The sequence below is a fragment of the Mirounga leonina genome, unplaced genomic scaffold, assembly GCF_011800145.1.
Source record: "Mirounga leonina isolate KUSES-001 unplaced genomic scaffold, KU_Mleo_1.0 Mir_93, whole genome shotgun sequence".
NCBI classification, from domain to species: domain Eukaryota; kingdom Metazoa; phylum Chordata; class Mammalia; order Carnivora; family Phocidae; genus Mirounga; species Mirounga leonina.
Genome location: NW_023270854.1, coordinates 2,939,070 through 2,951,731, shown reverse-complemented (window position 1 = coordinate 2,951,731; position 12,662 = coordinate 2,939,070).

Below are 12,662 nucleotides of genomic sequence, written 5' to 3'. Positions count from 1 at the left end.
AATTTTATTTATCATGTTGACACTAACAAATAAGAAAGCGTATCCTTTCTAAGGTAAGATTTAACCCAAAAAAGCCAGACAAGACCACTTGTTCTTTCCCATGGCCTCTCTCTTAGGGACTAAATTTAATTTATTTTGTTGCCCAGAAAAACACGTGGCCAAATACCTAGAGAATCGGTTACTTAAGGCAGCCTAATTGGGTGGAGAACACTTAGTTCAGATTCAGCCTCTAGTCATGCTCCTGTATTGATAATCCTGTGTCACCTACATAATTATTTCATATTCTGGCCTCAGTTTTATCAGCCATAAAATGAGAGTGACAATACCACCCCCCCAAGTTTACTGAGTTACTAAGACGTCTTGACCAGACGATGGTACTCACAGGGAAGGAATGACTGGGCCTCCTTTCTACCCAAAGATGAGCATAGTAATTAATTCCAACACAAAAACAATGGCTTTTCTATGGCATTTATGTACATCTATCCAACATGGTGGAATGATCATAACCATCCTAAAGTGAGCTCTAGGAAGGGCTATGGCAAAATATGGCCACTAAAGAGCTTGGTCCCCCAGGGCTAACTAAGGGGTGTTCACGGCTGTGCCTGTTTTAAACCAAGTCCCTGGTTCAGAATGTAAGGTGATGGCCTTAAGAGATCTGGATGGAGTGTTTCCGAACTTGCTCCAACTTGAACAGCTGGCGAGATGAATCTGCGGTTATTTCGCGGTGCCAATCTCCACCCGCTGCAAGCAAGTGACCTGACAGCTACAAACCAGCAATGTATTTGTTTCTATTTGTAGTAAATTAGGAGTGTTTTCCTTTTCTGGAAGGTCAATCCTTTGTTTTCAATACCCACTCAAGTGAAAACTTTCACTATTATGAAGCAATTCCCCAGCAGTCTCTCCTTGGGAAGTGCTCTAAAATCATTCTGTGAATGGCTCCTCTCAATTACCCCGGAGGTAGGTGGGCGTTTTACAAATGGAGAGACCAAGAAGGGGCAGGAAGCCTGGCCAGATCACAGGCAAATGATCACATGACCGAGAGAAGGGTTCATAATCCCTTGTTGCTTTCCCCACCATCCAGCTCGAGGAGTTCTGGGTCTTCCAGCCAGAACACGTACACCCCAGCTCAACAATTCCCAAGGCAGAGGCTATTAGAAAACTGTCCCTGGCTCTCCCTGCTCAGCCCGGGAATCGAGGGGCACGGGTCGAAGAAGCTCGCTTGGGTCCCACGCAAGCTTGCCCCAGGCCTCCCAAACTTCCCTGATGACAGGATTCCTGGGCTGCTCGTCAAACCCCCGATCATCAGGTGCCCTCCCTGAGACTGCCGTCCTAGGGCAGGGTGCGGGACTAGGTCTCACAGGCCCCCAGACGATTCTTCTCATCAGAAAAGTTTTGGAATTAATAACCAACAAACCTGACTCAAGGTCAGTGTTCTAACCTTGGCAGGGAGTAAGCATGTCACCTGGGCCTCATGCCCAACGCAGCCCAACTTCTACACAGTTTAGTGCAAATGTAGAGTGGAGTCCATGTATGGATTTGGTATTTCAGGGCCTGTGTGCAAATCACTAAACACAACACCACAGCGTCCTGAGAGGCCAGGATTTCCAGATCCGATGGTCTCATTCCCAGAGTGGTGCGAGGCAGATGCCGCGAGGAGGGGAGACTGCTGGTTCTTTCACGGGCAGGAGCCTCTAGGAGGCCGAGCACTGGAGAAGGAGCAGGTAGGGAAAGAGCCGAATATTCCCTTCCAAACTCCCAAGCCCGGTGGCTCAACAGTTTTAACAACTGAAGAAAATGTGTGGCCACTCACCCGAATTCTGACCGCCCAAGAAAGGAGATAGAATCAGAAGACTTGCCTATGGAGAAATAAAGACCTCGAGCTTATTATGGTCCCTGGCAACGCTCGCACAGCATAAATATGACCGCCCCCCACAGGCGAGACAAAGGGTAGCAGAGGTTGATGGGGAACTGCATTTGCGTCTTCAACAAAGACTGTATCACATCCTAGAATCTGGTACGTGTTGAGTTTCCAAATGATACTTACCACAAAAACTATGCAAATACTTCCTTTTAATGATTAACAACAAACTCATCACAGAGATGATAAAATTCTGACAATGCATGAATAATTCTGAAATAATACTAATGCATCATTATTACACATATTTTGTCTACTTCCAAAAATATTTTCAGGGAGTTTACAATTGCAAAATATGAATACATGTGAAATTTTTTTAAAGATTTTTTTATTTATTTGAGAGAGAGAGAGCACGAGTTGGGGAGAGAGAGAGAGGGAGAAGCAGACTCCCCACTGAGCAGGGAGCCCAATCCCAGGACCCTGAGATCATGACCTGAACCAAAGACAGACGCTTCACCAACTAAGCCACCCAGACTCCACACACGTGAAAATTTCTGTAAAAAGCATTTAAGAAAGAAGTCAGGTAACTGAAAAATGTAAAATGAGTAAATTAATTATACAAGCAGCCAGGGGTTGGATACTTAACATAACTAAATTCTGGATTTGAGCTTCCTGGCAGGCAAGTCAGAAAACGAAACCTGTTATTTTCTAAGGACATTAGAGTTGTCAAAAAAGCAAACATTTGTCCTAATGTGAAGTTCTACACTTAATTTATGAAGCAAATACTTAAACATAAAAGACATTGAATAACATCCTTAATAGTCTTTAACAACATTTTTTAGAACAGAAAAAAATGTGGATTATTTGAGCATCTCCTTTAAGCTAAAATCAAAGGCTTAATTTCATTGTTTTTGTAAATTCCAAAATTAATACGTTGTTGTAAAAGGTTCTTATACTGCAAAAGTGAATGAAAAGTAGTTCTTTGCAAAGACAGAATTTTGTTTTAGCTCATTAAAGATATTGTCATCGAGACTTTTCTTCTCAAGGAGCCTAGAAAATTAGAAGAAAGGGTGTTGCCCAACCCTTCAACCTGTCTCTCTCAAGTATCAACCACCTGCTCAGGGTTTTCAATCAGTTGAAAGTGGGAGTCCTTCCAGGTTCTCCTAGCGCAGCACTGCGCAACAGAGCCCCCTGTCTGCACCGGCCGGTACAGCGGCCACCAGCCCCATTGGGCTCTTGGGCTATTGAAATGGGTGCAGCACAACCAAAGAACTAACTGCCATTGAATTGTTCACTTTAAAATGGCTAAAACGGTAAATTTTAGGTTGGGTATATTTTACCCATAATTAAAAATAAACTGAGCCGATACAGCAAAGCTGTAGTAAATTTCCAGAAAGAGTGTCTGAAAAGGAAGACGGATTTGTGTTAGGATTTTGCCAAATCTGGCTCGGTTCTGATAGGTTTATGCATAAGATTTTCAAAAAAGAGCTTGTGGTTCTTCTGGACTCAATTATTATAGTGATGTTAGACCAGAGCTTAGTTTCCTCTCTGTGAAAATGACCAAGTTTCTTAAAAAGTGTTTGTAAAGCTTTTTAAGGGAAGTCTACCCAAATAGCAGAGATTTCCTGTCCTGCCAGAGTGACTTCTGTGCTTTGTCTCTGACTTTGGCATGCCCTTGATTATTCTGCTTAAAATAAGAGAAACAACATATACTTCTGACCAAAGATTTAGCTCACCTTCCACATAGAAATGCATGCAAATTAGTACAGACCCAGAGTTTTATGGATCCACACACCTAAAAGACTTCAGATAACCAAACATTTTAGTAAAAATATAAAATAAAATCTGGCCCTCCCTGTTGGTATTGCTTTGAAACAAATGTGCTAGGTACAGGACAAATTTGCAGTTGGTACACCTTCTGAAGCTATTTCTTTTGGAATCGAGCTAATCAATGCACTGCATCAATTTCCTATGGACTGGAAGTCCAAAGAGCTTGACTTCACATTGCCACAAAACCTTCATGCATCTTTCACCCACTCATACATCATATGCCCGAATATCATATTTGGCAATGGCAGGATAGTATTTTTCTTGAACTATTGTCCTATTTCTTTTTTCTGATAGTTCCTTTCCTCCCTTTGTTCTTACCCCATTCAAGGACCTATGCTGTTCTGTGTTTATTGCCTTCTTGGGGAAAGAATTTGCAAAGGAGGAAGGAAAGAATCTGTGAGTGTCTTCTTGTTCTTGTTTTCCATAACTGTAGTCCCTTGGAGCAACAAACCAGTAAGCCAAGACATGTAGGAGGTTTTGAGCCTAGGTGGGCTTCTCTCCCCAGCCACCTGCCCTAGCACCTCTTCAAACAAGGGAAAAAATCTCATGGCTTGCAGGGAAAGAGAAGAAAGAAAGGTGGAGACGAAAATGGAGGGAGCACAGATGGAGTGCCAGGCAAGATGCAGAGGGGGCATCCATAGATGTAGATGTGCAGTCTGGGTCATCAAGCCCATGACAGGCCTCCGGAGATTTCCATCCTCTCGTTGATGGCAAAAGCGAACCATAAAGTGCCTGGAAGTAGCAGCAGAGCCATCAGGGATCATGTGCTGAGAAGAAGTGACCAAGCTCCCCATGGAGATCAGTGTGAGCATCAGACAGGACAACGGCCAGAGCAGCTTCTCTGGACTGGGCAGGTGGCCCGAGACAGAGGACGGTGAGGACCACAGGCTTTCTTCAGCATCCCAACAATGCTGGGGGGATGGGAATGGGGCCTTTGAAGGACTGATTGACTCTTAGTAAGTTTCTGCCACTCTCAGAGAAAGGCTGACTTGAATTGAAAATTAAATCAGATTACCAAATACTAAAGATTTTTATACTTCTTGCACAAGAGTTTGGGAACCAAGAGTTTTACCTCCTATAAATGGCTTTTGACAGTCTTGAAGCTGGTGTCAACTCACGGTCACAAATGAGCCTCACCTTTTCATCTCTGGACACAATCCCCAAATTACAATATGCCTTGGCTGACAGAGCCAATGCTCACGGACCAGAATGTCCTGTTCCACAGGGTTTAAGCTCCAGACTGACAGCCATTATTTGTTACTTGTGTATGTTGTGGGGGGGAGTCTCCAGAGCAGGAAGTGCAAACACAGAGGGCAAGGGTCACACCTGCATCAGAACACTGGCTTCCCTCCGAGGCCTGCTTTAATCCTCTTTAGTATTCATTTTCCCCTCACAAATGGTTTTATTAATAGTTACCTCTGGGACTCAACTGGAGAATTAAACAATGTCACCGAGACATCGCTGGGGAAGGACAGCTTCCCAAAGATCTCCTTTCCAAGCCAAGAAATCTTGGAGCCAGAAAGGATACCTCTTTCTCTCCTCCAAATGTACCACTCTGCTCCAGCTGGGAAGCAGAGCCTTCCTGAGGGTGTGCTTCCTGGGTGATGGATGGTGAGGCCACCCCCAGGTAGGGGTTGGGAGCTCCACGCCAGTGTGATCTCTTCATCTGTACACCGAGAACCTCTCGCCCTCCCTTCTGAAAGTGGCACACAAGGTATCCCCCGAGCACTGGGTGCGGGGGCGGATAAGAAGAGGTCATGGAAACCTCCAGAATCATGCCGAAAGCCGGCTTAGAGCCGCCAGTCGTCATCAGTACATTCTTCAGAAAATGACTCAGATAAGTCACAAAGCCAGAGCACTTGGATTGATTTGGTTGTTGCTGTATTTTTGTTTTCATGTTCACTGCTATCCTTCAGGTTCACTTCCTGTTCATTTCCTCTTGCAGTGATAATTGTCTGCATTGAATTGATCAGAAGTGAAGACTCATTTCCTTCTGACTGGCCCCTCAGGGACCGGTGAGTGGTCTTCCTGCAGCCGCATACAACCCTCATGCCCAGTGTTGTCTGAGGAAGCGAGGTGGGCACGGTCTCAGGCCTGTGCTTCAGCCCACCTCAGTTCCACATGCTCTTTGGCCAACCCCCAGGTCCCTCTTCTTGAGTCACTGCTTGTATCCTCTCTCCAATGATTGCCCGCCGCAGGTAGACCAAGTTGTCTATGCATAGACCTCTTCTGTTCCTTCATCAGCTCTCTGCTCCAACCTGACCAGTCAACACGCTCTCCTCTCGCACACAGAGAAGGCCAGGAGCTGACAAACGCTTGCCCTGTGGCTCTCTTGGAATGCCTCGTGGCTTGAGGCAAGTGAATATCCCGGACAGGCTTCGGTACCATCAAGACCAGATGTTTTCTAGGACCTCTTTCCTTTCCAAAGCTGTGGGTCCTGCCACCATGCTCATGCTTCTGCACAGTCCCCACCTGAATGTTTCTCTGCCAGGTGCTCTGCCTCAGCTTTCTCACCTAGGAAATGGGTATCATCATGGCACCCACCTTCAAAAATGACAAAGCTCGAATAAAACTATTCATATTGAGCATTTAAAACAGTGCCTGGATCATAGTAAGATCTCAATAAATGATAGCTTTACTATTAGTATTATTATCTCATTTTTACTTCCTTCAAACACCAGCCCACATGCACCACCTCCAGGAAGCCTTCCATGACAAATGTCATCCATGGTCATCTCCCTCTCTTAGGAACTTGTAGCATCAATTGTATGTTCCTCTCGCTTGAGACACAAACATATATGCTGTTCAAATGCCATTTACGGCATTCTTATGTTACCTAACGCATGATGCCATTGCCCTAACCAGATTTCTGGGGCAGCCCATGATGCATTTCTTTGTAAGCACCATGGTACCTTCCACGACGCTTTGTCTACTGCTGAGCAGCTGGAATTCCAAACACTGGAAACTCCCAGGGGGGAGGCCAAGCATCCCAGTGTGCCCAGAAGAGGGCCTATCAAGTAAGATGTGAGTCGGCCAGCTCTGGGGACCAAGAAATTCCCTTCAGAAAAGGTCAAATAGGCCTTGATACATCTACTTCCCAGGGACTGCTCATGGTGGAGTAGATCTGAGTAAGGGGATCCCCTTGGCTGCTTGATGCCCTTACAATGCTAAGAAAGTTAGGGAAACTTACAGTTTAAATTCTGCATGATACTCATGGTTACTCTCTCTAAGCAGTAAACACTGCATTTTTTGCCAGTAATGACCCTCTCAACATACAACATGCCTGAAAGTCAAAAAGAGGGAGAGAGGCCAGAGAGCAAGGTTTGGAGTTCAGTGCACCTCTAACAGGCTGCGCTCCCGTGTCATAATGGAAACATCAATCTTGAAAGAATTACATCAGTCTTAGAAGACACTGTTGCCAGGAAGAGCGCCACACCACAGAGTCAGCAAGGCTGGTTCTACTCATCTCAGAAGATCAAACACACAGGAACACTGGAATCAGCCACAGAGTGCTCCTAATGAGCCGAGCCTTGTGCGGAGACTGACAAGACACAGCCCAAAGTTCTTCGTCAATAAAAGTTGAACAAGAACAGGCAGCTCCTCGACCTCAGTTCTGCTTTAGCAGAAAAACACCTGGCACTGATATTTTCCAGAAGCAGCCAGAAATCGTTTGTCAAGCTGCAGGACAAAATGCAAGGAGCCATCGGTTTCCTGGGCTGTCCACAGAGCGACACCGTTAAGACAGTGAGGGTGGGGGGCACACAGGTGAGCTCCAGGGTTATGGCAGGAGAAGGGCTGCTTTATGCATGATATGATTTTGGTAGGATTTTTGGCAGATCTTCCCAGATCATGACATTGTTATTTTATAATGATCTCCGGAAGTTGGAAGCATTAACATTTTAAAATAGGAAGAAATTTTTATCCCAGCCATGATACAGCATCACAATAGGTGGTCAGTTGTAGTAATATCCCATTGTACTTGGGATTAAAAAGATGCTTTTTATGTGGTGACGGATTTTCTGAAGCCCTGTCAGGGAAAACAGTATCAACTTGTGATGTAGCTTTCTGGGGGAGAAGTCTTTGGCCATGGAGCAAAAGTAACTTTATGCTAAAACAACTCATGGGAGTTCTCCTTAACCACCAGAGCTAACCAGGACTTTTTGAAAGAGCCAACATAGATATTCTGAAGACAGAATGGTCTCAGTGGTCCTGGAAGATTAAGTCCTTGACAGTAAGATCAATGACCTGCAAAGGAGCCCCTAAATCAGGATTTCTCAACCTTGGAACTATTGACATTTTGAGGAGGATAATTCCTGGTTGTGGTGGCTGTCCTGTGTGTGGTAAGAGGCTTATCAGCATCCCAGTCTTCTACCCACTAGACGCGGCTAGCACCCCCTAGTTGTGACAATCAAAAATGTCCATCATGATTGCAGAAGGTCCTTGGGGTGGGGGCGGGGGGGGCGGGAACTGTGCCTTCTGTTGGGAACCCCTGCCCTAATTTAACAAGAAGGTCTCCTTCGTTTGTGACGTCAGAGTCCAGTCTATGCCCTTCCGCTGACTAAATGAACCAGCACATTCCCCACTATTACACTTCAGGTTTGGGGATGGGAAGGATAATTCCTTATGCTCTTCTAAGAGATTTTCTAATAGGAGAACTTTGGGATGAACCAGGTGATCCCAATGGTCCCAGGGTTTCTCATGTTTCATGCATGGGATGTGGCCCAATGGTGCTCACCTCCCGCCTTATGACGAACTGTTTCATCCTCCCTAGGGAACAAATCCTCCGGCTTTTGAAGGACACCCAGACAGGTTGCTTAATGATCATTGGGACATTGCGGCACCGATTTTTAAAATGAAACACACATAAATATCCTGAGCCTGGGGGTTATTTCTCTCTAATCTTGATGGCTTCTCTCATCTTAAAATAATTTACAGGAATCCTGCGATGATAGTGGGCCGAGGGTTGCTTTTCCTTGCATCACTTTACAGAGATACTTATCAAATGCCCAAACAAGACCCATAAATCGCTCACTTCCCTGGTCGGCTCATCCAGTTCTGAGTCCCATGTGGTCTATCAAAGGGTCACTTGGTGAGAGGCCAAGCCGCCAGACGTCTTCTCTCATTGCGTTTTTAATTTCCTCTCTTCCTTCCTTTATTCTCAGAGACACTACATCTTTAAATAAAAGGCAATGTACAACTTAACAGGTAATTTCGTTTTAAATAAAATGTTCTTGAATTTAAAAAAGAAGAAAAAGAAGCAAAGGGGGAGGGCAGAGAAGAAAAGAAAAGCTTTTCTTGATAAGTTGCCTGGAGCTCTTGGCTCAGGGCGTTGGCCTGCTTCCCACCGCTCGCTCCACACAATCGGGTGCTTTGAGACAACCAGTCAATGGCAGCAAAGCCAAACAAAAAGGGACCAGGCTCATTGACTATTTTTCTGAGGCCTTGCTATTTACAGGAGATGGGTTGCATCTGCCTTTGCTCACGGCTTTCTCCGCTCGATGGCTGGCTCCTTTCATGGACGATGCGTTCTCCCCAAGCCAGCTTTGTGCGCCAGGCTCGCCTCACGCAGGTGGCCGGTGTCCCATCTCCATGATGTCCCCCTTCCTCTTCAGAAGGGTCTCTTCCCAGCATGGGGCTGCCTAAGACCCAGAACATGCACTTCATTCTCCATAAACACCCGAAGGTCCATCAGTAAGAATCACGTTCTGCCTGACAGAAGACGAGGTCTACATTTTGTCCCCTTTGTGATTTATAAAACATCATGCATCTCCTGACTTAATATGAAAGCAACCTGGGAAAGGGTTGTTTTCCTTGTGTGGACAAACGTTTCTGCAATGGGGACTCTCTTGGTCCTCTCACTTCCATGTGGCTTGAGGTTGTGAACAGGATAGATGATGAATCCATGAATGGTTGCCTGAAAGAGAACACTTCGTTCTAAAACAGACCGATCCCACATGTGTGCTTCTGTTTGGTTTGAATTCAAGGGCAGTTTTTCTGAGGACAAGCACTTGCATTAAGCTCTTTACCCTTGGTCACGGCATTATTGTAGCACTATCCCTTAAATTGGGATGCAGGTGACAAGGCACTCCATTCAGAGTATGGGTTGGTTCATGATATACGATAGTCCCTAAATACGTGGCCTTCACTGTGTATGCAGAACAGGTCGCACACACAGGCAGAGGACAAGCTGTCTCCAGGTCATGGCTGTGACATGGCACGGCCAGAGGGAGAAAGAGATATATGTTCAAAAAGAACATGGGCATCTCCCCACCTGCTTGCTAAGACATCTTGCAAGGTGTACACACTTTAGGCAGAGAGGATACACTGAAATAAGCTGGAACAAAAACCCAAGAAACAATGATAAAGTGACCAGGCGATTGAAGGAATGAAAATCTGTGGAATGGAGAAGGAAAAGCAGAGCCCATCTCTCAAAATCCTCCCTGTCTAGCCTTCCTTATGACCGGGGATAAACCCAGTACCAATGTAAGTTCCTTTTGCACTCAGCTGATCTTATCCCAGGGATGAAACAAGTATGAATTCTGTATCTAAAAGCAGCTCATTTCCTCATAGGAAGGAAATGACACAGAGCGGGGCTCTATCCTTTACAAGGGCCACGTGAATGAGGAGATGATTGAGAAAATGCTGAGCAGGAAAGCTGCCAGGACTGTGAACACAAAAAGAGTCATAGGCCATAAACCATCATCAAAAACAGCAATGAAAGTCTCCCTGAATTAGAAGGTGATCATTTTGTCACACCTTTTCTCTCTCCTTTTTTTTTAAAGCTCTCCACCTCACATCAAGAAAGTATATTGTAGATCCGGATTTCTTCCAAAACGTGGGAAGTACCCGGGATGAGAACTTTCACAAGATTTAGAAAAATGCAAGCATTTTTAACTCCCAAAAAAATGTTTTAACAGTTGTATTAGTGTCTTTTGTCATTGCCTATTTTAAATCCTTTTTGAAGAAAAAACTCAAAGGAAATTGAGAGACAATGAGGAAGAAGTAATGAAGAGGAGGACAGAAGGGAGGGAGGGGGTTTCCTTCTAGAGCTGCAAGGACAGCATTAAGTTGATCTAGAAGCACTGACAAGTCCCACAGATAATATGATGCCATATATCACTCTTTAAACATTAGTCTAGAGACTTACACTTCCAGAAAGATGTAGTAGACATGCTTTTCCTTGTTCCTCTCACTAAGGACAGCTAATCACCTGTAAAACAAACTGCACATTACCATACAACAAACACAAGGAGACTAAAGGCTAGAGAGGAGCAAGCAGACCAGCAGGACCTTGGGACCCAAGGAAACACAGGTGGTATCATCATCATCAACATCACCATCACCTTTCATCTCATATCTACTAGACTGGGTACTAGACTAGAGAAGCCAGAAACCCAGCAATACCAATTGGCACAGACAAAAAAAAAATAGTGACAGAGAAAGCCTGTTCACACTAAACAAAGTTTAGTAAGAGTGAAAAGTTTTGACAAAACTCGTTCTACTCCAGCCAAACACTACAGAAAAAAACTGTGACCCACCTCATCCCTGCCAGTCAATGGAGAATTTAGATCTCCATCATCACTGAGCTATAACAAGGCATCCCAACCGCCCTATGCAGTGTCATCAAAGAAGGCCATTTGGGGAGCCTAGACTTCCAGCCTACCCCAGGGTAATAAGCAACCTTCCCCATCCCATCAGGGTGGTACCAGGAGTGAACAGGAAGTACAAGGTCACCCACCATGGTGTCAGTGGCCCCCATGGGGGGAGCCCCTCCAAGCCAGGTGGTATTAGCAAGGTCTGAGCGGGAAGTCCAGGCTCCCCCCCTCCACCCCCCCACACACACCATTCATCAGTGACAAGGGGCCTTACCTCGCCATCTTCCCATGTCAACAGAGGCCAAGTGGGTAGCATGGACTTTCATTCCTACCCTTCCTCTCCCTAACAGAGCAGTGTCCGACAAGGCCTGCTAAACAGAAGAGGTAAATATGATCCAAGACTCATGACATAATACAAAAAATGCCCAGGTTTTCATCAATAATCATTCATTATAGGAAGAATCAGGAAAATCTCCATTTCAATGAAAAAATACAATAATAGACACCTACATTGAGATGAGAGAGAAGTTAGAATTATCTGGCAAGGATTTGAAAGCAATCATCATAACAATACTTCAGTGAGAGATTACAAACGTGCATGAGAAAGATTAAAAGAATAGAAAGTTTCAACAAAGCAATAGAACATATAAAAAAAGAACCAAATAAAAATTTTAAAACTAAAAAACAATAGCAACTGAAATAAAAAAAACCAATGGCTAGGCTCAGTAGGAGAATGGAAAAGGAGGAAAGAATCCATGAACTTGAAGACAGGACAATAGAAATTATCCAGTGTGAAAACAGAGAATGCAGATTTAAAAAGAAAAAAAAAAAAAGTCAGTAACAGTACCCAGGGCCTGTTGACTGTGACAAAATACCTAATAAGCATGATGTCAGAGTCTTAGAAGGAGAGAAGAAGGTAGGATTTTTAAAGTATTCAAAGACTAATGACTGAAAATGTCCCATATTTGGAAAAAGGCATAAATCTACATTCATATTCAAGAAGCAGAGAAAACCCCAAACAAGATAACCTTGAAGAAGTCCATGACAAGATGCATCATAGTCAAATTCTGAAAATTTATTTAAAAAAAAAACCTTGAAGCAGCAAAGAGTGAAATGACGTCTTACCTAAAGGAGAAAAACAATTAGAATGCTAGCAGATTTATGGTAAGAAACTCAGGAGGCCAGAAGGAATTGCTACCCCATTTTTCACACCCTGAAAGAACAGAACTGTCAACCTGTGATTCTATAGCTGGAGATAAAGGAGAAACCAAGTATTCCAAGATGAAAAAACACTACGAGAATTTGTTGCCAACAAACCTACCAAAAAAAAAAAGGCTGAAGGAGCTCTCAGAAATAAAATACTAAAAGATGGATCCTGG